This window comes from Notolabrus celidotus, chromosome 7 (genome assembly GCF_009762535.1).
Source record: "Notolabrus celidotus isolate fNotCel1 chromosome 7, fNotCel1.pri, whole genome shotgun sequence".
NCBI classification, from domain to species: domain Eukaryota; kingdom Metazoa; phylum Chordata; class Actinopteri; order Labriformes; family Labridae; genus Notolabrus; species Notolabrus celidotus.
In genome coordinates, this window is record NC_048278.1 from 29702205 (window position 1) to 29728453 (window position 26249).

The 26249-nt window shown below is 40.0% G+C and overlaps 1 long non-coding RNA gene across 3 annotated transcripts in view; it reads right to left on the bottom strand.

The window, feature by feature from the left end:
• Positions 1-3668: 3668 nt before the first annotated feature.
• LOC117815389 overlaps positions 3669-26249 on the bottom strand; it is a 133870-nt gene continuing 111289 nt past the window's right edge. Inside the window, exons 4-5 of one of the 3 annotated variants that reach the window (XR_004631801.1) lie at positions 24657-24729; positions 3669-3746 (exon numbers count right to left, since the gene is read on the bottom strand). This is a non-coding gene — a long non-coding RNA (uncharacterized LOC117815389). Of the gene's footprint in view, positions 3747-7196; positions 7965-24656; positions 24730-26249 lie in introns of those variants that run through there. The other 2 variants (XR_004631800.1, XR_004631799.1) reach the window with 2 other exon arrangements.

A 26249-nucleotide genomic window follows, 5' to 3' on the forward strand; every position in this document is an offset into this window, starting at 1 on the left:
AACAGAGAAGGAGGTCTTCTGACTGGAGCACGAAGTTACTTGGGTTGGTACCCTGGGGCGTTATTAAGCGAGAATAGCTGTGTGAGTACAGGAGGCTTTTTTGGTGCAATTTTTACCTGCAGTGTGCTTTTTTATCGATTTATTAACCTTCTAATAAGAATGTTTTTCTTGTTGCATTTATTGACTTGCTGTATTCTAGATGTTTGTCAAGTGATTGCTTCAAATGAAAATAAGAAAATCTATGTTGCAGCTACAATATATATTTTATTCCATTATGGTAGAGCAGAGAGAGCAGACACACCGTTTGGGAATCATCAGCTGATTGAACTTTGTTATATGAAGAACTGAAAGTGTTATTTTTAAAGTAGAAGTGTCAGCTTTTCTCTTGCCAAAGAGGTGAGGGGCATTGTTCTGGGATGAAGTCGCAACCTCTTTCTGCCCTCATTGCTGTATGTGTGTGGATTCACGCCTGCAATGATTTATGGATCAAAGTAAAAATGAAACCTTTACATGTTTTTTTAATAGTTTTTGAGTGTTGTTTTGCTTTGTTCTGAATGCAAGTGATTTTTACATTTCCTTTTGGATTATCTACAAATATCAAAATATTATTATTTCTGCAGTAACAGCATCATCAGTTAATATACACACTATACTTTACTTTAAATAAGTAAGTAAAAAATGTGTCCTAAAGCATCTGGGAGAACCTGTTTTATGCAAATGGCATACACAGTGGAAGGTGGAGTTTCATAAACTCATCATTTCAAAGGCAGAAGGTTGTTTTATGTGAGAGTTTTGATTTATTTGATGTTAAACTGAGTGTCATCAGTATAAAGATATTAGGTTAATCACAATTTTGACTTGGTGTGAAGACAAAGTGACAGAGTCCACCAAGGTCTGATGGTGCTGTGTGGGTATGGCTGGATCAAACAAAGAGAAGACTTCACACAGTATTGTTTGCTGTGTGAAAACAAAAGCACTTGAGTAAGATATTTAAGCTATGGGTTGATGTAATTGGCATTCTTAAACCAAAGCCATAATCTTCAATTAAGATTTTACCAAGTATTGCTGTTTCTGATATCTAACCAAGCTCCAACCATTCCCCAAAGCTAACCTAAGCTGACCTACAGTAATTATCTTTGAAAGGATTGTTACTTGGGACAGTTTTGCAAATATTAAAGATGGGAGCAAAGATGGCACTTGAGAAAGACAGAAGAGTCAGGGGAGAGAGAAAGGAGTGATGTCATGCAGCACAGACTGGATTGGAATCAAACCAGGGCCTTACAATAAGTGCTCAGCCTTAAATGATACAGGCTCCACCAGGCCCTGAGAACACTATTGTTGCCATGATGATAAATTTTACCTGACTGTGACAACAAAGGTCACCTGACTAAAGGTCACCTGACTTTGTCCTTTCCTATAAATCCAAAACTCGTAAAAATAAAAGCGTGGTAAATGACGCAGTAAAAGCATAAAGTGCATAGACGCTGTAAGTGAAATGTCCTTTAGTATGACGTGATTTATCTTCCATCCCATGAGATCACATTGGGCTGATGATCAGTAGATTTATAACAGTGCAGCACAAAGTCTGATCTCTATTCTGGTCTCCATTTATAGGTTTAGCAGATCATCCCTTTGACATCTGAACCAGCTTTCTTTTTGAATGCCCATTTTGATTATAGTACGAGGGATTATTGTGTGGCATCTTTTATGTTTATAAATATTCATTTTCAGGGAAAGCATGTGAAGTGACCATTATTAAGCAGCACTATGTATCACGCAGCAGAAAGTGGCCATGACTACAAAAGTCAGACATTTCTCTGAATCTGAAAACAATCTCAACACTGAAAATATAAAGAATCCGAAGCTCCCTAGGGTACTCATCTATCATTTACATTTATAGTTGCATAAAGTATAATCATGGGTGCATATAATTTTGCTTTCTATCAAAGTATACCTCCATGAATTATACATAATGGATCCAGTGCTCCTGTCAAGACTACAACCACCCTGGTACTTTTAGCACAATGTTTATGCAACTTTAATGACTTCTGGCCACATTTCTGTTTGTCTAAGTTTTATGCAAATTATACCTTATAAAAGTAGCAACGAAATTTAAGAGTCTTATGTGAAGCGATCAATGATTAATTATCAATGACCTTTTCATGATGAATAAAGTACAAAAGCTGCTGAACACATTGAAATAAAAATAACTTTGTCTTGTTTAAAATCCCTTCCCTTTCACACCAGCTGTGAAAGCCTTTTTCATCGCTCATCTATTTACTCAGCTTATATTAAAACCTTGAGGCACCAGCTACCTTATTTACACACATGTCCTACCTTCTCTGGCTTTTGTATGAAACTACATTTATGGAGGTATGCTATGTGAGAAAGGCAGACACATTGGAGAGTTACAGACTTAGAGTAAGACAAGAAAACGCAGCTTGGATCATTGCGGGTCTAATTTTGCAAACCAACGTCTGCCTGCGTCCATAGAGCTCCAAAACTTGACCGTTACCCACAATTAGCCCCATGTCATATACCAACCTGCCCAGACCGTAAATATTAGACCCACGGCCTGACCTGACCCATGATTAAAGACAATGGCCACACAGTCACATGCAGATGGGCAGTACTGTACAGTCATACATGCCAGTGCACGCACACAGATAAGCAGTCACAGGTACCTCTCTCTCACACACACTCACATACAGACATACCAATGACTGCTCACTCATCACCACAGGCATATACAAAATTACTAAATTCTTACAACAATGTGCAACGCACTCCAAGCTTTGATAGTACTCAAGTAGTAAGCTCTCACAACACATTTTGTCAAAGAGAAGTCCACATATGAACTAATATAGAAGTAACAAGGACAGAATATGAACAGAACTGACCATTTTCCCATGGCGACAATCTTCTTGGGACATCACGCTCAGGGTGGGAAGCTCATATGTTGTTATATTTTACAATTGTGTCCCAGGTCCTAAGCTTTGTAAACCGTGATAACTGTTGTCACACACTGTGGTCATTTCACTGCTCCCTGATTGATAAGCAGCCACAAAGACAGGAGATAGTGAAAACCCAGAGAGATGGGGTCATATTTTCAGTTTAAAAAACATGTTTGACAACCTATTAGCTAACATCAGAACACAGCCACTTCCTCGTTAACATTTACATTCACAAAGCATAGATATACGACGGACAGGGAAATAAGTTTGCACATGCAAAACAATTATTTCATAGATGACTACTCTTGAAGCGCTAATGTTTATGTTGGTATCCCTGTTAACTGTTGGCTTTCAGCCTGTTACTGCAACAGCCGCCTCAGCATTTGACTGAAAGTCGGGAGCAAACAGGGTCCCTACCTATAAAGATAAGATTTACCTTCATCACCACAGATATCAGCCTCAATCTAGTTGCAGGATGAGCATTGATTGTGTTCCAGCAATTTTCTTCAAGCAAATTAACCAATGGAAAACAGGCTAATATCCCCAATGTTTAAAGTAAGGCCTCATTTAGTACAATTGTATTGTTGGCGAGCTAACGTGATGTAAAAATAGGAATTAACATAAAGATGATTGCTTCTACAGTAGTCATCTCAAAACTCATCAAAGTCATCAAAGAAGTATTTTCTGAGTGAATAAGCACAGTTGACAGCACTGCTCCTGAACGCTGTTTGACAGAATTGATCACCAACTGCTGTTCCTCATCACTGACACTTAGGCCTTGGTCTGGAGTTGCTGTGCAGGAAAAGAATATCATCTTTAGTGCCAGCTTTAAACGTTTCTCAATGCCTGAATCACAAATCCTTCTGATGAAAAGTCTCTCGTACTGGCTGTGCTTGATGCTGGGATGGTGAGCACATTCTATGTGTTTAGTGCCAAGTTAAGAAACATTTCTTCTGACTTGGGCTTTGGAGATGTATAGTCCATAATTTGGTATTCACCACTGCTATTTTTCCCTTTATGTCATCAATTTTAATGCACTAGCAAGTAGCAAGCTGCTGACTGCCACTGACTGCACTGATCAGTAAGGTAATTGGCTGAATGTGAATAGAGAGGTTAAAAGTTGTATCGTAGCTCACTTAAAAAACTGTCCGCTGTTCAGACTTGATAATATGAACTTGTTTAGATGTTAAAAATACTGCAAATCATTATCATTTCTGATTTCTCCCTTTTTAACCAGCTATCCGCTTGCAGTTTGTTTAATTTAACCCATGCCCATACTCATAGTATATAGTATAGTTGACACCCCCATGTTAGTTTGTGCCAACCAGTTCACCTCAGATTGTTTTAACAACAAGGGTCAGTGCCAGGCTGGCTTTGCTCTGACCCTCATAAACAGATCTTTACAGACCATTTGTGACCCAGCTACAGTAGACATGGCATCAGTAAGTGTCCCCCCTTTGTGTAAATATTTACAGTTCAGTTAAAGAAAAAAATTGGCTTGGTGCTTGCATGGAAGCACCTGCTATGTTTGTTTTGGTGTTTTTCTGCCTCTGCATCCATCTGCAATGGTCTGCACCCTCCCCCCTGAGACACCATTCAGCAGCCAATTAGCACAGCGCCTCATTATCATTGAATCCCTGCCCACTCAGATCACTGCATGGATTTTAAGGTTACAAACGCAGAAGCTGAAGATCTTCCAGACGATGAATTTGTGATGTGATTTGCAACTGAAAGACAATCAGGATTGTTATTAGCAAAAAATACCAATATATGAGACCTTCAAGAGATTTTATTCAAGGGTAATTTAAAGGCAGTGGGGTGTCAACATATGAAGATTCACTATGCAGTAGCCTAAACCATCTTCTTTAGAAAAACAATGGCTGTTTTTTCACAAAGTCTTAAACCACCCATATTTACATTCAGGAGCAAAAGGCGCTCAGACGAAGTGTGACGTTCTTATACTGCTGGGGAAAGTGTTTAAAACCTTGTCTACACCAGCTGCATATCTAAAACTTCAGCTGTGCTGCAGGAACAGCCTAAATCCACTGTCAGAGTCTTTACAGACTGCTTTTACCAATAACACTACCGTAAACTGCAAGAGCTTTGACACTGCTCACAGTACAGTACCCAAATTGTTGTTTTTATTCAAATTGAAGAAAATTAGATTATCATGGTTATACTTTAAATAAGCTAATTCAAAGGAAACTGGACTGCCATCTAAACTCTACAGAGGTCAGAAGGAACATATGTATCTGTATATCAGTAGGAGACCTTTGTCATGTGATAAGAGGTGGCTGTAGATGGGGGGAGAGGTCAAGACCCCAGTCTAGTATCTGCCATTTGAGATGAATGACCTCCTTGATCTTTTTCCGGATGCCCACCAACTCTGGATCAATTACCTTGACCCCTTCCTATTCATGATGTGACCAGTCTGCTGTGTTCACAGAGAGTTTATGTCCTTTGAGTTTCTTTACCCGGGGTCCTTGTAATGTAATACATCACCCATGGTGTCTACTAAGGGGAAGGTTTGTCCTTCAGGTGAACAAGCAGATCTGATACCAAAAAAATCCTCCAATACAGACCTTCTCAAGCACAAAGGTACTGTTTTTAGATCACGGGACAACGCCGAGTTGAGTTTAATTTGCTGAAGAAGGCCAAAGGATTCAGGTGAAAGCTCTTGAGTGGCTGAAGAAGTAAGCCTCGTGTGTTTATACTGTAGTGTTTATTCCAGATACTTCTAATGTGTCTTGCTTCATGTTTAATACAAACTCACTGTATGAAACAAGAAAGCAGCTCCGTAAAACACACATTGAGCTAGGGGCTTTTGTGAACCTCCAAAGCCACTGTTTACAATTTCACTTTTATGCGAATTCAGGAACATGACATTGAGCTGTCACTCTGAAACTAAAGCACCCTGGGATAAACGAAGCAATGTGACAATATGACCCTACAAAAAAACATCCCAAGGGAGACAAACAAATAGCAAAACAGACAGGAAGTCTTTGTGGGGTGATACCATAATGTCACTTTCCCCTGCAATGAAACTGTAAGTAGGAATAAATGGGGTGATATAAAGGGAAATAAACTGACTTTAGGTAAACAGACCATGTAACAGAAAAATGATTTAGTGCAGTCTGGCTCTGGTTTGTGGTGCAGTGTATCTCCGAGTGTAGACAGATGCTGGAGCATCAGTGAGTTGGAATTTCAGAAGGTTGCTATACTATTTCTCATTGCTTTTCCTCATTATTGTCTTTTTCGCTCCACTTCTCAGCCAAATCCCCAAAGCTGACAATACACATGCCTGGAGAAATGAAGTGTCCACTGCTTACAAACTGACCCACTCCCTCTTCATGCATTCAGAACCCCATTTACATCTTTTCCTATATTCAACCATAGCTTCACAGCTTCACATTTAGTGTTTTCGCATAGCTCAGGGTAAAATATGTTCTAAGAAATCACATCAAGTGATAAATGTACTTTTTGCTGGGTTTTCGATTTCCTAAATCCAGATCAAACACTAAATGGATCATCCTCTCACAATAATCTCAACAGAAGCAGGGGGGTGATGGTGCAGGTCTTAAGTATGAAGAGTCTCATTCTTGACCCAGTGTATTCTGCACAGCAAAACAGGACAGCTGACATACATACATACAACAGACTGTATAAAATATGGACGTAGTATCTGTGACGTTACCCATCTGTTCCTGGGAGCTGTTTTGAAGCCAATCGACGGCAGCAGCCATATTGGAAATGCGGAACTCAACCAGGCAGAGTGTGACGTAGTGTGAGCCTCCTAGCCAACATCTATGTGTTCTTGACCGGGAGTCACGTCAGTCATGTCCTTATTTGGGCAAAAACTCGGAATCTTAATATCTTCTGAACCGTCACGTTAGAAAAAAAATCACCCCCCATACAGTGTGTGCCAATAGAGAGATTAGCTTCGTAGGGCCAAGCCGTTTTTTGAACCAGGCTGTAAACATGTTTATTTCTGCTGCAAAGATCATCTTTTTCCCATTCATGTCTATGTCTTATAACACTTCCGCATGGGCTTCATCGTTTGAGACCGGAGGTTGCCGCTTGGGGAAAAAGCACAAAGACCTGCAGTTCCTTAAATGTCCACTTGGGGCCAAGGAAACCCCATAAGTGACCATATTAAAATGCAGGTTTAGTGGGTGCAGCGAGTGTGACTGACATGCAGACATGATGCTGTTTGCTGGGCGACAAGGCTATGACCTCAACTCTCCATTGGTCCAATTCTAGCTTAGCCAGAAGTTTAAACATTTCCAATACAGAAACTGCCATCTTTGTACTCATTAACACCTCTTTTAAAACTAAAGGGGAACGTCAGTCAGACTACGTCAATGTTTTATTCAGTTCATGGTCAAAAAAAGCTTTGCAAAGACCAAATGGGTGTTGTTGCACTTATGCACCTATTTATTTTCAGACACCAGACTAGTTAGACTGACATTACAATCGACTTTACCGCTGCTTTCTTGCCCCTTCTACTTTGTATTTTTCTTTCAATAGAGCTAGTGATGGATTGATTTGTGATGGATTTTGTTCTATTAAGACACTCCAGTGTAATCAATTTAATCTATATCGCACACTGCAAATCTACCTATTGCCGCGATAATGTTTCATCACAAGAAAAGATTCTTGTGAAATCTGACTTACAATGTTTAGATTAATTAAGTTACTGTGCCTCCCTTTCAGTTTCTGTGGGAAACTACCCATGAAATAGACAAGTGATCTCCAGAGTCCCCGTCTTCACTGTAGAGAAGATTAACACATTATCTGGATGGAGATGTACATGACTGAGGGCAAATTGCAGAGAGGGGTTTGATGGAAACTGCAGACTGTGAAATGATTTTGAGCGTAGTCTCATCAATGTTTATGGTGTTGAAGATGTGAGCGGTGACATTCAGCAGCAGACAGGGCGCACTGGAGTGATGACACACGACTCAGTTCCAGCAAGATGCCTTCTTTTTCTCCTGCTTGTCTTACCAGCATCTGTAAAAACAGATTAGCTGTCACACTTAAAGAGCTTCAGAATATATTAATGTGTGATCATGATTGAATGAGGTAACAGCTATTGCAGTGTAGCCTGAGAAAACATTTTATATTACATTGGTATACATTGAGAAAACCTCTTAGCGTCTACACTGGGAATATATAAAAGTATAGGATGAATAATCAGTCTTTGCAATGCAATGCAAACAAATCACCAAGTATGAAACCAACAATTGCATTAACCGCTGTAATTATATTTTGTTTTTAGGTAAATCCAAAAGGGAAAGAAAATAAAGAAAATGAAGGAGACTTTCAATTTCACTACTATTTTACTACAGGAGGTTTGATGTCAGATCGATTGCAGAGCTGCTGCTGCTGCTGCTTCTCTATACATGCACTGCAGAACAAGTTATACAGGCAGATCTATAAGGAGCTGACATCAGTATGTATGTATAGATTGGCACTGTAAAAAGAAACACAGCAAGCCAGCATGAGTGCACTGGGTATGAATTTGTACTTCAGTGTGCTCTGATCAAGCAGATATTGGTACTGTGTAAGCACAAGGAATGATTACTGTTTTCTTAAGAAAAAAAGGAGAAACTATTTAGTCCAGCATTTAAGGACTGAGCAGCCCAAAGGCAACATTTTCTATAAATGAGGCTGTAACAGAGAAATGTCTCATTATGAAAAGCATTACAGTTGAGACAATAAAACCACAGGTTGCATTTTAGCCACATTTTATGACAATACAGTTAAATCCTCACCTTCCCAGAGGGGGTTCCAAACAAAAGACTTCAACCTTCATTACGGTGGAATTCAAGGCAGAACTGTTGAAATGCAGCAAAACACATTTTCTGGTGGTTTTCTAAGTGTTTCACTCCAAACTTTTTACTATCTAGACCTCGACTGAAAGTGTGGGACCTTTTTGGAAAACTAACATCAGATTCTGGTCCTGTCTGCATGTCTGGAGATTTACATGATCAGTCAAGTTACAGCGCTGTGAATCATTTTTAAATGCACACCACCCCTATTAACTGGTAGATGCACTCTTCTATTCTGCTGTGGTAGGATCACTGCAGGTGTCAGACAGACTCAAAAATCTTTGAAACCCACTATTTATCCAAGTTTTAACCTAACATCTTACACGGTTGAGTCAGAGGCTAATGCTGCCATTTGTGAGCAGCTCAAGGTTGGACATTGATGTTATCAACGGTTCCTGTAACTTTAGCATCTTAACTTCCTTCAGGGTTCATCCTGCATAGATGTCAGTTTGAGTTTGTCTCCATCGTCTCCTTGAATGTTCTACATGTCCCTGGAGTTGCACTGCTTACAGTTGTATATGCTGTATGATCTTTAAAAGCTAAACAGAACAGAGGAAGAAACATACTTTATTAATCCCCATGGGGGAAAGTAATTTTTTTATCCACTCGTATTATTTTTGTGGTCATGCCACACACACAGTTTGGTATATACATACAATTTTACAAACATGCAGTGGACATGCAATTAGGAAGATATGTCAGAGTTTGGATGCTGCCATCAACCAGCACCCCTCGAGCAGTTGGGGATTCAGTGCCTTGCTCAAAGGCACCTCAGCAGTGCCCAGGCAAGTGAACTAGCACCTCTCCAGCCACCAGTCCACTTGCCAAACTTTGTCCATACTGGGACTCGAACCGGCGACCCTCCAGTCAAGTCCCTATGGGCTGAGCTACTGCCGCCCACAAACACAATTTGTGGCAGCTCTTCAGGCATCCTGAAAGGGACTGTTGCTGAACTACACGTCATGTAGGTGAGCGCTCATGCCAGCCCCTTGCTTTAAACTCAAACTGATAGGGGATATGTATGCATGTAGTAAATACTCAAGTCCTATCATCAATGCATTAGTCCATGTTGAGTCATTAGTCCTGAAAATCAGCGCTTGAGTCGGACTTGAGTCCAAATTCTGGACTTGAACAACACTATTGGCACAACAAGCAGGGAAAGTTAACAAATTACTGTAGCTAGCAACTTAACTGCTACAATGTCTTTCCACCAGAAAAAAAAACATGCAGTCACAAATGCTTAGCATACTTGTAGTTTTCCCTAGGCGTTTAACTTTCCCCAAAGCTTGTATTTATCTGGTTCATATAACTTGGTAAAAAGACTGCAAAGTTTTAGCGAGCAAGATTTTTAGCTAAGCCTCTGAAGGCTAAAACTCACAATCTAGTATGTCTGAGAGGAGTCTCAAGATTTTTCTGAAATGATAAATTGAATAATTGTGAAATGCGCAATAAACTAACATACCTTTCTCCATTTTCGATCTTCTGCTATCTGTACAATAGAGGTAAGCACCTTCATGAATACTTGCTCTTTGAGAACGGCACATCCTCTGACATATGTCGAATAAACTGTTCCCCATTGACAAATTGAACTGTCACTCTAACTCCAGTTTTGCAGATTTGAATACTAGTGTGACAGAACCTTGACACTGTAGACTATCTTGAATATGACAAGGAAAGGTTGCTCCATTCAAACTGTTCATTTTCTATTCTTCTTAAAACAGAAATCAATCCTACAGATGAATAAACTGAATAACCCTAAGGAATGTGCAGAACTTTGGACTGAGGTTCTTTAACGAGACAGAACTCACACTTTTCCCTTTTATAGGCTGAATGATTTTGTAGCATTCAGTGTCTGAATTACATTGCCCTCAATAACATCTCTTCCTCTGAGTCTCCCTCTCTGTCTTGCCCTTTCTTGCTGAAGACCACAATGTGTAGAAAGCCGGATAAATAACGACCACAGAGACTTATTTTGGGTCTACTATTGGAGGGTAGTGGTCTTCTCTACTTCTCTACTCTTGGAGAGGCTTAAATATCCTTTCAGGGACTGGCTGAGCCGTAGATGGCAGAGAATCTTTTTTGTCTCTGGGATTATTGCCTTTTTTTTTTCCCCCTGAAAAGCATGAGAAGGAATACCTTCGGTGAGTGTGCAGTCTCTTGGCATTTTGTACTATGAAGATGGATTTTATGCACAATCCGAAAAAATGGACTTAGAAAAAGGGCAGGGAATATTTCTTTTGATGGAAAATTGGACGAGATGTGTGAATTCAAAAAGAAATTGGATGAAAAGAACAAGCGCGTCTGATGATGGTTTGATGAGGGGAGGCATTTTGGTGAGGGAATGAGATGTTTTGTAAATCTGCACATACATCTCTCCATTCATCCACTTTCAGTAGCTTGCCTGGCTCCAGATAGTGGCATTAAACCAGAGCAAAAAATCTACTGCTCCTCTGATGATAAATTAGTGCCCGATATATTAAGTTAATGAGTTACATTGAAAAGCATACTAAGTTCATAATTCTCAGTGTTTTTTCACACTCCAGACCTTCACACCAGTAAGTAAATGCCGCTGACTTTCTTTGCCGACTGGGTATCTCTGATCTGTGTTTGAACATATGACTGTATGTATGAGAAAATAGTTACAAAATAAACTACGACAGAAACATGGACCACAAAACCAGTAAACAGAATTTAATTAAACCCCTCTGCATTCATGGTCATCTAGCTATTAAGTACTTACGGTATAAAGAAACACCAGAAAACAGATTGCGGGGCATTGCTAATAAAAGTTGTAAATGGGGCTGTTCCCACGCTGACCATGAGCCTTTAGAGGAAACAGCTTTTGATCAGAGAGACCTGCTTGTGACTGCTGCTGACCTCAAGCAGTTCAAGTTAGTTTCCCAACTTCCACACCGGCACTCTATGAGAGGGATTTTGCAAGACAGCTTACGCAAGTGGCTTGAGATGTTGCAAGGCGTAATTCAGACACCTATAAGTAAAGAAGTCCTGCAAGTTTAATCAGTTTCAGTGACAATTAATGCAAAATCTGTGACAAAAACTCTAGGCCAAAGCTATTCTACACCATCCTGATATACAATGCATGCTGACAGGTCCTTTCGTAGTTCAAGAACACATTTGAGGTCAACAATGGCACAGTAGTAAATAATTTTGGCAGGTGAGGGTATTTTGGAGGCATAGTTTTATGCTAACTGCAAACACTAATCACAACTTCTTACTCTACGATAAATCCTGAAACAATTCAACTACAACCATTCCTTCAGATTCTTTTCTATAAAGAAAAAAGTTAAAGAGGTGGCATTATGGTGTTACATATTTTACAACCAGATATGAGGTTAAAATGTTGGATGTCAATACTTAACATGGGTAAAGTTTCAAATAAATAGGTAAATATGTGTTAGAGTAATCCCAGGATGAGATTGCAGGCTGCTCTGAACAGCTTGTTCAAAAAGCCACACGAGAACTAAGTGAGATCCACATGAGATTTCCTCAAATCATGACATCACTAGTTGGTGAATCACCTTAAAAGGGCCTCATAAACGTAACACTTAAATGTTCTTTGAGACTGAGGATTTTTTTTTGTCCCTTTCCAAATGTTCTAGGTCAGAGTTGGGGTCTTAACAGATAATTTATGTCATAACTTGTCATTTAACACAGAAAAACACTAGCTAACTCAATGGCGGTGACTTTGTAGCAAGGCAACAGCAGAGGTTGGGTTATAGAATGCTGGGGGGGCACTGAAAGACACTGGCCACGATTACATGATGTTTTTTAATTCTGAATTAATTATTCTGAATTAAATAATTCAGAATTAAAGTATTCTCCTTCGCTCTTACATGGAAATAGTAATTCTGAATTGATGTTTACATGGAAAACACATTTAACCATCTTTATTCAATTCCGCTTAAGGTGGGGGTTGGGAAGGGTTCTGATTGGACAGGGGCGGGCGTGACGTATTTATGTCTACATGAAGAAAACAGACTCTAGTTCCTGCTTCTTTTATTTTTGGTTACAACATGGTACAATTTTCGCTTTGATTTTGATTATAGTTTTGAATAAGCAGCTGGACACAAACATACTGCTTCACTTTCGTCAGCTGAGGAGGAGAAGAGAGATAGAGAACCGGGGAAGGGAGGTGGAAGACTGTACTTTGACGAATCAAAGCCAACGGTTAGTGCAACGGCTGCTCTGCCTCAGCCCACTTCCACATCCCGCTCATAGGTCAGACAGCAGTGGATTAAAGTGCGAAGCAAGGAATAATAAATAAATAGTCTTGGCTCGAGTCCAACGCTTGCTTCGGGCGGCCATCCTGGAATATGTGCTCGCCAGCACGGAATATGTGCGTCATCGCGACAGGACAAGGGAACGAGCATGCACTGAACGACCAGAATTAATTTAAAGCGGAATGAACGTATATATGATCGAGGAATTATTCAACTCGGATTTAAAATCAGAATAAACCAGACACTTAGCTCGGATTTAAGTTTAATTCGGAATGATCATTTTCATTCGGAGTTAGGTGTTTACAGGGTCGTTTTCAATCTTTAAAAGAAGATTTAATTTCTACTCTGAATTTAAAGAGGAATTAAAAGTCTCATGTAAAAGTAGCCACTGTTAAGCTGTAGAGCTTTACTAGCAAAGTTATCAGAAGAAGGATGTGAAGCCTGAAAACGAACATAATAAACCTGCTTCATTTTTTTATAGTTCGAAGAAATGGGACCATTAAAAAAGGTAATAGAACAAATAGAGTAAAAAATCTTATTGCATAGATTGCTGTTTGCCTGTGTTCCACTACATGGGTTTGAGTCCCCTAGTGTTTTCCATGTGTGTGTGTGTGTGTGTGTATGTGTGCATCCCATTTTTTGAGACCCTTTTTAAGGCGTTTAGAAAAGTTTAATAAGCCTGCAGGTCTAAGTTTTAGAGAGCACACTCTGGGATGTGCCTGAGATCCTGCAGCGCCCGCCGATAATTGGCCATAATGTCTAATTATCTAGACCAACCAACCTGTCACTATTTCAAACAAGACTTACACCCAGAGAGGAGTTATTAGTCTCACTTGTGATTTCTGTCTGTCATTACAGCTCGGGGGTTTTGAAAGAGGAAAAAGGACTGCTTGAGTAGACTGGGGGAAACTGTCTTTGTCTTTGATTAGAGTGTGATCTCGCTTCCCTCCACCACTGCAGGCAGGGGGAAGTCCTCAGGAGGATAGTAAGAGACATGCTGTTGTTATCCTTCTGTATTTCAGCTCTAATGACACCACTGACAACTAAAGCATTACCGAAACACCCTGTAGATTTAAGAAGGAATCATTTGAGCTAACTTGCCTGTGTGTGCTGCAGTGGATATGGGCATCTACTGAGTGTACTATTCCCACAGGCCCTGTCCCATTAACCTATCCCATCATGGTGGAGTGTGTAATGCTGCTAATGTGTATTTAGCTGTAGGCTGTTTAAAATAAACATGTGCTACTGCTATATTTGTCTCTTTTTCCTGAGAGGGGGAAAAACCACAGTCATTAACTAAAGGAATCTGCTGAAACATGCATGTACACAGCGCTAAAATTATGCAATGCATGATTATCTACTGTTTTACCATAAACATGCATGGGCACAGTTTGTGTACCATGATAATACATGTCCTTTTGATGATTTTTTTAAAATAAATGAAGCACATTAGCAGACATATCTGGAAGAGTAACTCTAATTACCAAGCTTAACCTTTGTGCATCTCATTTAAAACATCCCCCATGATGAAAAAAAGCTGATTTGACAATAAGCAGTGATTAATGAAGGCAACGCTCAACAGCACAACAAATGGTGACTTAACACATCCAGTCCTGACCAACTAGCTCCTATCTTCACCAAACATCGCAGAAATTAGTCCCGGTTTAAATCAAAAGAAGTTCTATTCTGTATCATTATTGCAGGGCTTTACGTCAGATGGTGTTTTGGCTTCAGTTGATGGCTTCTCTAGCGCACATCATCAAACCTTCATGATGCTTGAAGGAACGGTGGTCTTTCATCTGAGGCAAAATCAATCCCTACTGTATGTGTCAGCTTAAGTAGCTCTCAGACACCCACGGATACTTTGAATTAAAGACTGACAGCATGATTTTTGATGATGATGATGAGTGAGTAAGGCCCTAAACCGAGGACAGTTTGGTGTTTTGGCCTCTGTGTTTGGCTAAAAAAATGTCGACCAAGCTTAGCCGGGAAGGATGGAATTCTGTATAAATAAAACAGGATGCACTTATAATGCAGACTCATCCAGTTTTTATAGACTCTACTTGTGCATATCTCTTCATTATTATCTATTCAAATAAAAACTGATGCAGTGTTAATGCAATATCTTTTTTGAAATATTGGAGAAGCTGTGGTCATTGTATTACATCTACAGCCGAGCAGTGGTGTACTCAGGCTGTATGAGGGGCAGGAGCGAAACAAATAAACGGGGCACCCGCTGTATTCTAGTTTGCCAGATTGCCCGCTCCCTCTGAGTACACCACCATGTCTAAGAATAAAAGATCCAATCCAATCTACAGTGGAGCACAGTGAATTCTAAGGCAAAATGTATTCCTAGCTAAGGAATCTACTTAAAACATGAACCTGGTTATTGTTTGTTGTCCACCAGCATCTGAGCTGGTGGTTGTGACTGTAAGGAAGAAAACTGTCGATGTAGAGAGCAAAAGAAGTTAAATGCATCAGCTGTAATGCAAGCCTGTAACTCATGGGCGGTAATCTGACAACGATTTATCTTTAATTAAGTAACAGATATCTGCATGCAAGCACAGCTCACAACAGACTACCTTACTCCAGGTCCACAACAGAGCCGTAACAGAGCTCACGCCCATTGATCCCTCACATGCACAATATTGCTGTCTCAGTGTGTGATTTCACATTGCGTTCACAGCCGTGTAGTAATGATAATAATACAATATATATATATATATATATATATATATATATATATATATATATATTTTTTTTTTTTTTTGTTTTTTTGTTTAAGTTATATTTTTGGCCTTTTTGCCTTTATTTGATAGGACAGCTGAAGAGAGACAGGACATTTGCGGAGTAAAGAGTGGGGGAGGACATGCAGGAAATGGTTGACCGGCCGGGAATTGAACCGGTGACCCCTGCAACGAGGATTGTAGCCTCTGTATATGGGGCACTTAGACCGCTAGGCCACCAGCAGCCCCGATAATACAATAATTTAAATATCCAGACATGCTAACAGCATCAGTCAGACTCCAATGTCCAATCGATCCCACACAGTCAGTCCAGCTTCAGACAGTGAAACGTTTGAAGGAAGTCAGCAGTCCTCGTCAATTCAGATTCTTCTTTGGATTCAACTCAGACTTAAACACTGAGGATTCAAGACTCAACTCGGACTTGAGGTTTGGTCACACAAACACACACTCAGACATACTGACATAAAGTTGTTCTGCCTTGCCGGCTGCGCTGGTCCACAGCGATCCCGTCTCGCCCCAATACCTCCATCACTAACTCAAATACTGGCACAGCGTTGGGACGACTTGGTCCCACCATGCCTCTGTGACATTTATATTGAAGGCGAGGCTTTACATGGGCGTAAATACCATGCCTTGAACTGGCAATATGAACAGGGTCTACTGCCCTCTTAGAAGTAGTTTCTCAATATCAACTCCATTCTTGTTTTGTTTTTTTCAAAGTTGTTAGTCAGACTGTAACCAAAGGTAGAGAGAGAGTCTTGGCAGGAGGTCCTTTATTCCCACTTTCAGGCTGCACTGAATGTGGCTGTCACTTCCAGAGGATGTGATATGTCACCAGACAGAGGATGGATTCAGAGACTGAGGGAAAGCAAACTTATTCCGGTTTTAGAAAAAAGGGGGGAATATTATTACTGTGATGAAACTTATTCAAGTGCATGTGTAATATTTATGAGACAGGATAAAGTATATTAAAAGTTTGTATATTTTTAGATGCTTGCTGTGTCTCAGGAATATGGTTGCATCAGAAAAAACAGAGACATCCAGATTTCCTCCTGCCCATGTCTCCTTCCTCTTTATGGGGGAGGTATCCCTGACAAGCTGGTGCAAAATGCCCTGAGCAATGTCTGTACTTGGAGCTAGTTTCTCCTATCAAACATCAGTGTATAAGTCTTGAAGTGACAGTGCACCACTCCCTGGTTGTATGACACAATGGGCCTTGCACTGAACCCTTTAATCTTTTTAATCAGCAAATTACAAGAGGCAGTGCGACTGCTATCAGAATCAATGGAAAGAAACCAATGGATACTAGGAACAACATTAGTCGGCACAAGCTATAAACCTTGTTTTATTCTATAAGGCAGTTACAGTGTTCCTCCACAACCTTCTTTTCCAGAATCTGAATCAGAAGGGTGTTTTTGGAGAACAGAGATACAAGTGAGGAAAAGTGGCTATAGCAGAAGAAGCAAAACTATGAGAGTATTGGCAGGGCGCTGGTGGCCGAGTGGTCTAAGTGCCCCACATACAGAGGCTACAGTCCTCGTCAGAGTGGTCGCCGGTTCAATTCCCGGCTGGTTGACCATTTCCTGCATGTTTTCCCCACTCTCTACTCCCCACATTTCTTGCCTCTCTTAAGCTGTCCTATGAAATAAAGGCAAAAAGGCCAAAAATATAACTTTAAAAAAATAAAATAAACATGGCACCAAATACAAGCATGAAGACTCCGCCAGCTTGATTGTTAAGTGGAAATGTGTACATGTACATCACAATTTTGGGTCCAGCTAAGATTCCTTTTCCCCAACATGTTTTTTATGCCACATAATAATTAGAGAAAGAACTGTCACATATGACTGAGTTAAATATGTTATTTTATTTAAATGTGTCTAGAACCACCATCACTTTTTTAAAGTACTGGGCCTTTAAGGGATTGTCCTCGCTTGGCTTCTGTAGGTCAGCAAACCATCAGACACCCTCCTACAAGTTCTCTTGTCCCCGTTTGGCTCTTGAAAGGGCCTTACTCTGCTCAGTTTGGGTACCTCACTTTACCTTTGGCACCTCCTCACTTCTGAGGATCTGAAGAGTAAAATCTCTCTGTCTGCGCCCTCACACTGCCCTGAGAGCTTAATGCTCCCCGCAGCACAGCTCTCAGGGTCACCAGGGCACCAGGCTGTGATAAGATGGGGAGTCCTGGTGGAGGTTTTATCATTTTTATAAATCCCTTGAAATTTGTCTTGCTTTCAAAGACAGATTAAAAATGGTGGTTAAATTAAAAGGGAGTATAGGGGGAGATCCAGATCTTTTTTTCCTGGTGATTTTACACAACCTGGTTTGCCCCAGATCTGGGGAATATGACGATGATGTGTGAAATATGCTTAATTTACTGAGGAGGTGAGTGGAAACTATTCTGACTTAAATAACTTCTGCAGCCGTTAAAACCAAAGCACTCTGGTGCCACTGTGACTTTCCCTTTTTATAGAAATGCATACTGATGAATGTACAGCACACCAGTCTTAGACTGATTCATGTCTCAGTATGGAGCTTGTCACTGATCCAGCATTTTCCCTCTAGGCCTCATTTCCATACTTAAACTTTGGGTCTTTGCCCATACTAGAATATATAACAGTAATTCCTTCCTATATTTTTCCATGATTGAAAATGTGAACAATAACTTTTGGGATTACCAAGACCATATTTATACATGGATTTAATTGGTGCTTTGGATTGGGAAGTGACTGAAATTGCGATAATGAATGAGTGAAACACAGGTTTTTTTTTTAATGGCATCAATCAAGAAACTGTAATGGATGGATTTGTTGTAACAAATCTTAAAGGTAGGGTTGGTAGTCATGGAAAACTAGTATGAATTTGAATGTAGCATTTCCTCAGGACTCCGTCTAACCCCTCCCCTCCCCTTGGAGCTCCTCCAAAACGACGCCCCCACTCACATGCACGAGCACCGCTGATTCATGACCATATGATCGTGACTGATTGAAAACCGATCCTCACCAAAACATTATCATAGTGAAAGTTAAAAACATAAATAAATATGGCTGCTGTTAGTACTCACAACTGTCATGCTAGCATTATCCAGTTGTACTGGTGACACGATATCAGGAGCTCTACTGTTTGTTAAACATGTTCAGTGTAGATGTTCTTAAAGCTGGGGTTGGTAATCAGATTTAGATACACTTCTTGTTATACTGGTTAAAATTATCTTTATGTCCTGATGGCAATCAATACATGATGTGTTCTTAAAAAAGAGCGAAGAAAAGCTGCTATCTACAGCCGGAGTAAACCTGGGAAAACACCAACCAATCAGCCTTTTTTGGGTGCCAAAATTTTAAACCATTCAAATCCCGTCCTGCCGTTCTGCCCGCCTCCTGCGCGTACATTTCCCCGGCGTGCACTCCAGGTCCCCGTCTCCTGCTTCCCCTGACTCTACTGACTGCCCCTCTCGCTCGACCTCGGGCCTGTCCCCTCTGATCCGATGAGGTGCTTTGCTCAGGACTGTAGTCCGGATCAGAGTCTAAAAAGCTCTCACCACGGGGGCTCTGACAAGCAAAAGAACTAATGACATTTAGTAAGTCCTGCAGAAAATGTAGATGTACTGTAGCGTCCGTACGGACGCTGTAGGGATGGCGAGCCGATTCGTGAACACGTGTTCAGTGTAGATGTTCTTAATTCCTACAGTGTTGACGGTTAGTGAAGGCATCAGGAGAGGTGTAGAGTGTGTGAGCGGGAGAGAGGATAGACAAGAGGGGAAGTTCTTCATTCATTCAAACATTGATTGTTGCTTTGTTGGTTGGCATGATCACGGCCGACAGTGACCAGTTATTAAAGCACAGCATGTTCACGAATCGGCTTGTCATCCCTACAGCGTCCAAACGGACGCTACAATACATACATTTTCTGTAGGACTTACTTAATGTCATTAATTCTTTTGCTTGTCAGAGCTTCCGTGGTGAGAGCTTTTTAGACTCTGATCCGGACTACAGTCCTGAGCAAAGCACCTCATCGGGTCAGAGGGGACAGGCCTGAGGTCGAGCGAGAGGGGCAGTAAATAGAGTCAGGGGTAGCAGAGGAAGATGACGGGGACCGGGACGGGGAGTGCAAATCTGACCACCAACCCCAGCTTTAAGTTGAGATTTCTTAAGCAGACCAAAAACACAGTTGTAGAGGATGCCAAATCTTAAATAACTTTAACCTTGTTGTTCATATGATGGTGAAACTTTATAAATGAACACATCTGCACTAGTCTGTGCATGGTTAAACTTGTTTTTCACTGAACTAGACAAGACATGACAGTAATATAGTTACTTTTTGTATCATATGAGTGTGGTGTTGTTCTTTTTTGTATCAAATATTATATTTGTTTCTCAATGATGATGGAACATCGTTTTTCAGAGAAATAAACCTGAAAATGCTGCTTTTTATGGTAGAAAACAGCGCTATAAGGACAGACATAATGCTGAATCCAAGAGCAGACATTCATTATTTTGAGTGATTGGATTCCTGTTTGTGAGTTTCCTACATGGAGAGATTAAGAAAAAGATAAAACTCCCACAGAAATGTGCTGAGCAGTGTGCAGACGCTGCCAACGCTCTGTTTTCACATTCTAAACAGCGTTTCCGTGCTTAAAATGCAAAACTGCATGTTCGATTTTTGTCTCAGAAAAAAATGTGTGTTGCAAGCAGGACTGATGCAAGCCTTTGTTTGGAAGGTGGAAAGAGATTAGAGGAGGGCCTCTCAGGACAAAAGTAGCATCTGATCCCGTTAACCCTCCCACGATTTGTCCAGCGCGTTGTCAAGAGAGGTTCAAAGGCTGATGAGACGATAACAACAGGACGTGCGGAGAGAAGATTGTTAATCATTAATGTCACCATCACCTATGAACCCAAAAGTTATGACATGAATATGAATAAATTATGTTTTGTTTGAACTTAACTCACCATTTATACCCGTCTCCACCTGTGCAGTCTTGTGAAATATAATTGGCAACGGAAATGTTCAAAGAAATGTGGGTGTTAACAGCACCAACATCAAACTGTGTGAAGAAAACAGCATGGATAACACAATAGAGCAGCTCTGTACAGCGAGACTGCTGGGTAGTAAATAAAGCCTGAAACCTCCTACGAGGCCGATTCATGGTGTTGCATTCTCTGAGTGGTTGTTACTTCAAATATCTCACAGACATGTTCCACTTAGAAATGTGCAAATGATGTTCAAACAACTTAAATCCCAAAGAGCAGAGCAAATCAGACTCACAGCAGAGTTATCAGAACACAGAACACAGCTGACTGAATCATTTGAGGTATTTAACTTTATGTAGAGTCACTGATTTTATTTAGTCAAGCCAAGGGTAGGCATGTATTTCAGTCTTTCAGCATTCAAAGTTCCTTTTAGGATAAAGGTTTTGTTTTCCATCAGGTCTCCAGAGCATGTCAACACAGGTGCAAAATCAGGACCCAAAACACAATAGAAGAGGTCGGTGTAACACTCAAAATGTCTCTTTTATGTAGTGCACAGTTACTCATAATACAGTCTACTAAAGATATGACCTTAAGATTAGTGTGTGGGTGTTATTGTTTGTGTGCTCCTCTGTGTGTGCAGGAAATGCTTACTGCATCCTGAGCTGAAGCCCTCTGTGAGGAGTCTTTCAGACACTTGAGATTTTTCTGAATACATTTGAAAGTTCAATGAGGTTAATCTTTGTTTTTCAAACAGAGTCACTGTGGTGCTGCACACTTGTATTGCAGTGCTAACAAAGCATAATGTGCAGAGATACATTTTAAAGTCACAATATCTGTTCGGTCTAACCTTATCCCTATTTTTAGATTCAACAGAGAAATGTGAAATGGGAAGGAGCATGACCAGGTTTTGGCACATGAACCTGGTCTGTTGTTTTTTTTTGGTGTAGTACTGTCTGCTAGCATTTCAGTCGGCTTTATTTGTGTCAAAGAAAATGTTCAGAGCGCTGTATTAGTGGAACAATATCTGCTGTACTTTAATCCTACATCTATTAGGAGTCATTTGGTTAAGATTTAGCTCAACTAATCCCTCTGACCAGATATCTGCATGCAAGTGTAAGCTAACAATCTGCTCTCATGTTTCTAGGGCTGTCAAATTATTCATTTTTAACTGCAATTAATCACAGAATGTCCATAGTTAATCGCGATTGATCATGTTTTTAAGCACATTTTTAAAATGGCATTATTTTTTATGAAAGCAATTTTTAAATCCATATCAACAATGTTAAGCAATTTTTACCGTCTGGAGACGGCTAGGCCAAGGGCCTGAGGAGAGCTGGCCTGAGGAGAGCTGGTTCACACAGCACACCTGCTGCAGGTAGAGACCAAGCTAACACTGAGCCCCTCAGATAATAACTCAGCCTGTCACAGGAATGAATCACTTTATCTTTAAAGATTAGATGCACAGCGGGGGAAAATATGGATTTTCAATGTCCGACGGTCGGCCACTAATGTTTTCGTCTCGTCATTGTCTTGTCAACAAAATCAAAACATATTTTCGTCAGAGTTTTTACTGTTTAGTGATGCACTTAAGCTCGTCATAGTCTCGTTTTCGTCATTAAAAAAGACAGTCGTTGACGAACATTTATCGTCATAATTTCGTTAACGAAATTAACACTGGCTACCGGCTGTCACCATGGAGAGTTTAAATAAATCACTTTGCGGATGCTAAATGATTATATTTGCATCTCCTTCTCACAGTATTTTGCGTGTTCTGATAATCTGCATATATTCTGCATATTCATGAAGGCAAACACTCTAAATTGATTGCGCATGCTATTTTGCTCATTTGACAGGTGCATTCCTCGGTGCACCTGGTTAGTAAATCAGCTTTGCGCACGCTATCAAGTTTGCGCATGTTTTTATACACATAAATCTTTAGTAGATCAGGCCCTAAGTGCACACCATATACAGAGGCTATCGTTCTCGTTGCAGAGGTCGCTGGTTAGACTCCCGGCCTTGGCCATTTGCTGCATGTCTTCCCCCTCTCTCTGCTCCCCACATTTCCTGACTCTCTTCAGCTGTCCTTTCAGTAAAGGCAAAAGCCCCCAAAATATAAAAAAAAAGTTCTTGGCAACAGTGGTGGCTCTCGAAGGCAATTCACATGTGCTGTCACTGGATGCAATCCTAAATATTTCCAGCAAACCCTCATCCTCAACAGTGTTAATTGGCCTGCATGCTCCAGCCACCCAGTTAGCTATCGTTATTAAAAGTTTGTTGCTTGTAGAGTTGTCAAGGTGTCCCTGGTGCAAACTATCCAGTGTGGCCTGCTTTTGGTGAGTGGAGGCAGGGCTCTCTGCATCAACAGTATGCTTCGCCAGCAAGTGATATCTGAGACTTGACGTACTCCGGTGGTAAGTCATTTTACATTATCAGGCAATAAAAATAACTTTGGTCCTGTCAAGACAATCAACTGGCAGAGCTTTGCAGCTAAACTTGCCATTTAAAAAAAACCCACAACTGGCTATAACTTTCAAAGACAATATTTTTGTCAGACAATATGTGATGGGCTCTGATATTCTATCAAACCAAGCAGCAACCTGAGGAATACAGCCAATATGGAAGTGCCTTTACTGTAGTTCCCTGAGTAGCCACATGAGGCTTGCTCCAAAAGCACTACATTTGGTCCAATGTAAAAATTCTCAACACTGAAGCAGAATTACTAAAGACATGGGCAAGCTAGCAGCAAGTCAACCTTGTTTCACATGCTCTCTTAGCTTATAGTCCAAATAAATAAAGACACAGGTCAGCTAACACCACAATTATAGATTTATACTGTGAAAAACCACAATGGTTAACAAGGTTTTTAATCTACAAATGCATTTATCTGCTTAATTAGACTGTTGAAAAACCCAGTCCCTTCCTAGTTAGTTAGGTCCAAATATGGTGAGTTCTGGCTCCAAAGCAGCCAAATGCTAGTTAGCCAACCAATAGGTGAAATCAGAGTGGCCAAGTTGATTATATATCCAATCAGTGATCTTATGAAAAAATAATACAAAATGTCTATCAGCATAAGGTCAAAATGTCTAATCTAATTCAACATAACAGTACAGTTTAAAAACTTTTAGACCAACTGGAGATGCTATTTATACTTCATGGTGGAGTTTAGATGTTTTAGATGTGTCTTGGTGTGTTTATGCCTAAAAGCATTGTCTTAAGATATTTGATACCCTACATATTGTACACCTGCTGTACTGGTTTGAGATAAGACTTACAAACTTTTAACAGCAGACAAAGAGCCAAAAACCACCAACTTTTAATCAAAGAAAATCCCCTCAACATATGGGTTGTAGCTTGTGCATAGTCTTTGCAGTTAGCTTTTAATTCTTGTTCTGGAGATTGATGGAGCATATGCTCAACCATAAACAACACCCCTTTCCCCATTCTGTCTGTATTCTACTGTACTAATTTAAACCAGGTTGCAGCGTTTAGAGAGAACTGCTTTCTTGTAAGTCTGTTCTCTGTTGATAAATGTTCATCTGTGTTTTGATGAACACCTCTCCGATATGGCCAGCAACAGGATGGAGGGCCAAAGTGAACACATGAAATACCCTGAGATTCTTTTTCTCATGTTACATTTTTACCACAACACTAAACAATTACGTTTTACAATGTATTTCCTTCAGGCCAGGTTCTTATTAATTACATTGTTTAAATCGATTAGTTTATGCAAAGGGTTACCTCACACATTTTGCTCCTAGCCCCAAAGGACAAGAGTAACAGAATGATTGATCTGGCCCAAAGCACAGTAACCACAAATGAGTATTTCTGATAGAGACAAGTCAAGAGGTATGGTTTTCATGTACCTACAAAATTACCCATAGATTTCTATACAAAGAACAGTGTTTGGTTTGCTTACCTGTAACCCTGGTTTAAGTCTTGTATGGTTCCCAAAGAAAAGCTCAAGGGAGCAGCAGTTTGGTGGTCCTTATCTGAAGAGGCAAAATAAACAGCACACCAAAACAGTAAGTCATCATTTCTCTTTAAAACCAAAAATAAGCTGTTATAACACATTTCTGATTAAAATAGAAAACTCTTCTTCATATCTCTTGAGAAAGTTTTAGAGGGTTTTTGGTTGTTCAGAAAGAGCCTGAGTTTTCTATTGTTTTACACCCTCCGGCTTCAGTAGTAATGAGCAACAACACATCGAGGAGAAAAATAAGGAAGAACCAAACAAACCACTCAAAATTGAAGGCTGTGCCCTGTTACACAGGATGTATTTTATTTTAATAAATAAAGACAAAAAATAAATTGCTTAGGTTTGCAATATGTCTGGTCAAACAAGATACCTGTGCATTATGTGAAGTAACATAACATCACATAATGTTATGTTATATGCTCTGTGTTGCGTCACATTACTGACTTCATGTAAAGTTACTGACTATATGTAACATTTTTTTACTAAATGTAATGTTATAACGTTAAGTTATATTATATCACATTGCATTATGTTACGTTAAATTACATTATGTTATGTTACAGGCCCTGCATTACATGTTACATTACCAACTTCATGTAAAGATACATTATAACTAGTTATATTGCGTTACGTTGCGTTACATTGCGGTACTTTATGTTGCGTACCGTTGCGTTACATTGCGTTACTTTATGATGCGTTACGTTGTGTGACTTTACGTTGCGTGACTTTACGTTACGTGACTTTACGTTGCGTGACTTTGTTGCGGTATGTTGCGTGACTTTACGTTGCTTGACTTTACGTTGCGTGACTTTATGTTGCGTGACTTTACATTGAGTGACTTTACATTGAGTGACTTTTTGTTGAATTACCTTATGTTGCGGTACCTTATGTAGCGTTACCTTATGTTGCGTTACTTTATGTAGCGTTACCTTATGTTGCGTTACTTTATGGTTGCGTTACGTTACGTTGCGTGACTTTTTGTAACATTACGTTGCATTATGTTGTGTTTTGTTGTGTTACGTTGTGTTACATTGTGTTTTGTTGCGTTACGTTGCATTACGTTGTTTTTTGTTGCGTTACATTACGTAACATTGCGTTACGTTACATTGCGCTACGTAACATTGCGTTACGTTACATTGCGTTACGTTACATTGCGTTACGTTACATTACGTTGCGTTACTTTGTTGCGTTAACAATGTAAGCTCCAGATAAACATTGGAAACAAAACTCCCAATACAAATTAAGGTTGACAAAGTGGAGCATTGCTTGAAGTTGGCAAAATCTTCACCTAACTAGAAAGCCTATATCTAGCTAACTTGGTAACCTAACTCAGTGACTTTTTTGTTAGGAGGGTTTGACAGATTTTAAGCCAGTAATTCCAATTAAATTCAAATCTAAAATCAAAACTTCAATGGACCCAAAAACATGTTTAAAAAGATAACACTTTGTAGTCCTCATTGAGGCATCATATAGGAAATAGAAAAATGTTCAGAGGGAGAAAAGTGACTGCTAATTTCTCTCAGCGCTCATTTA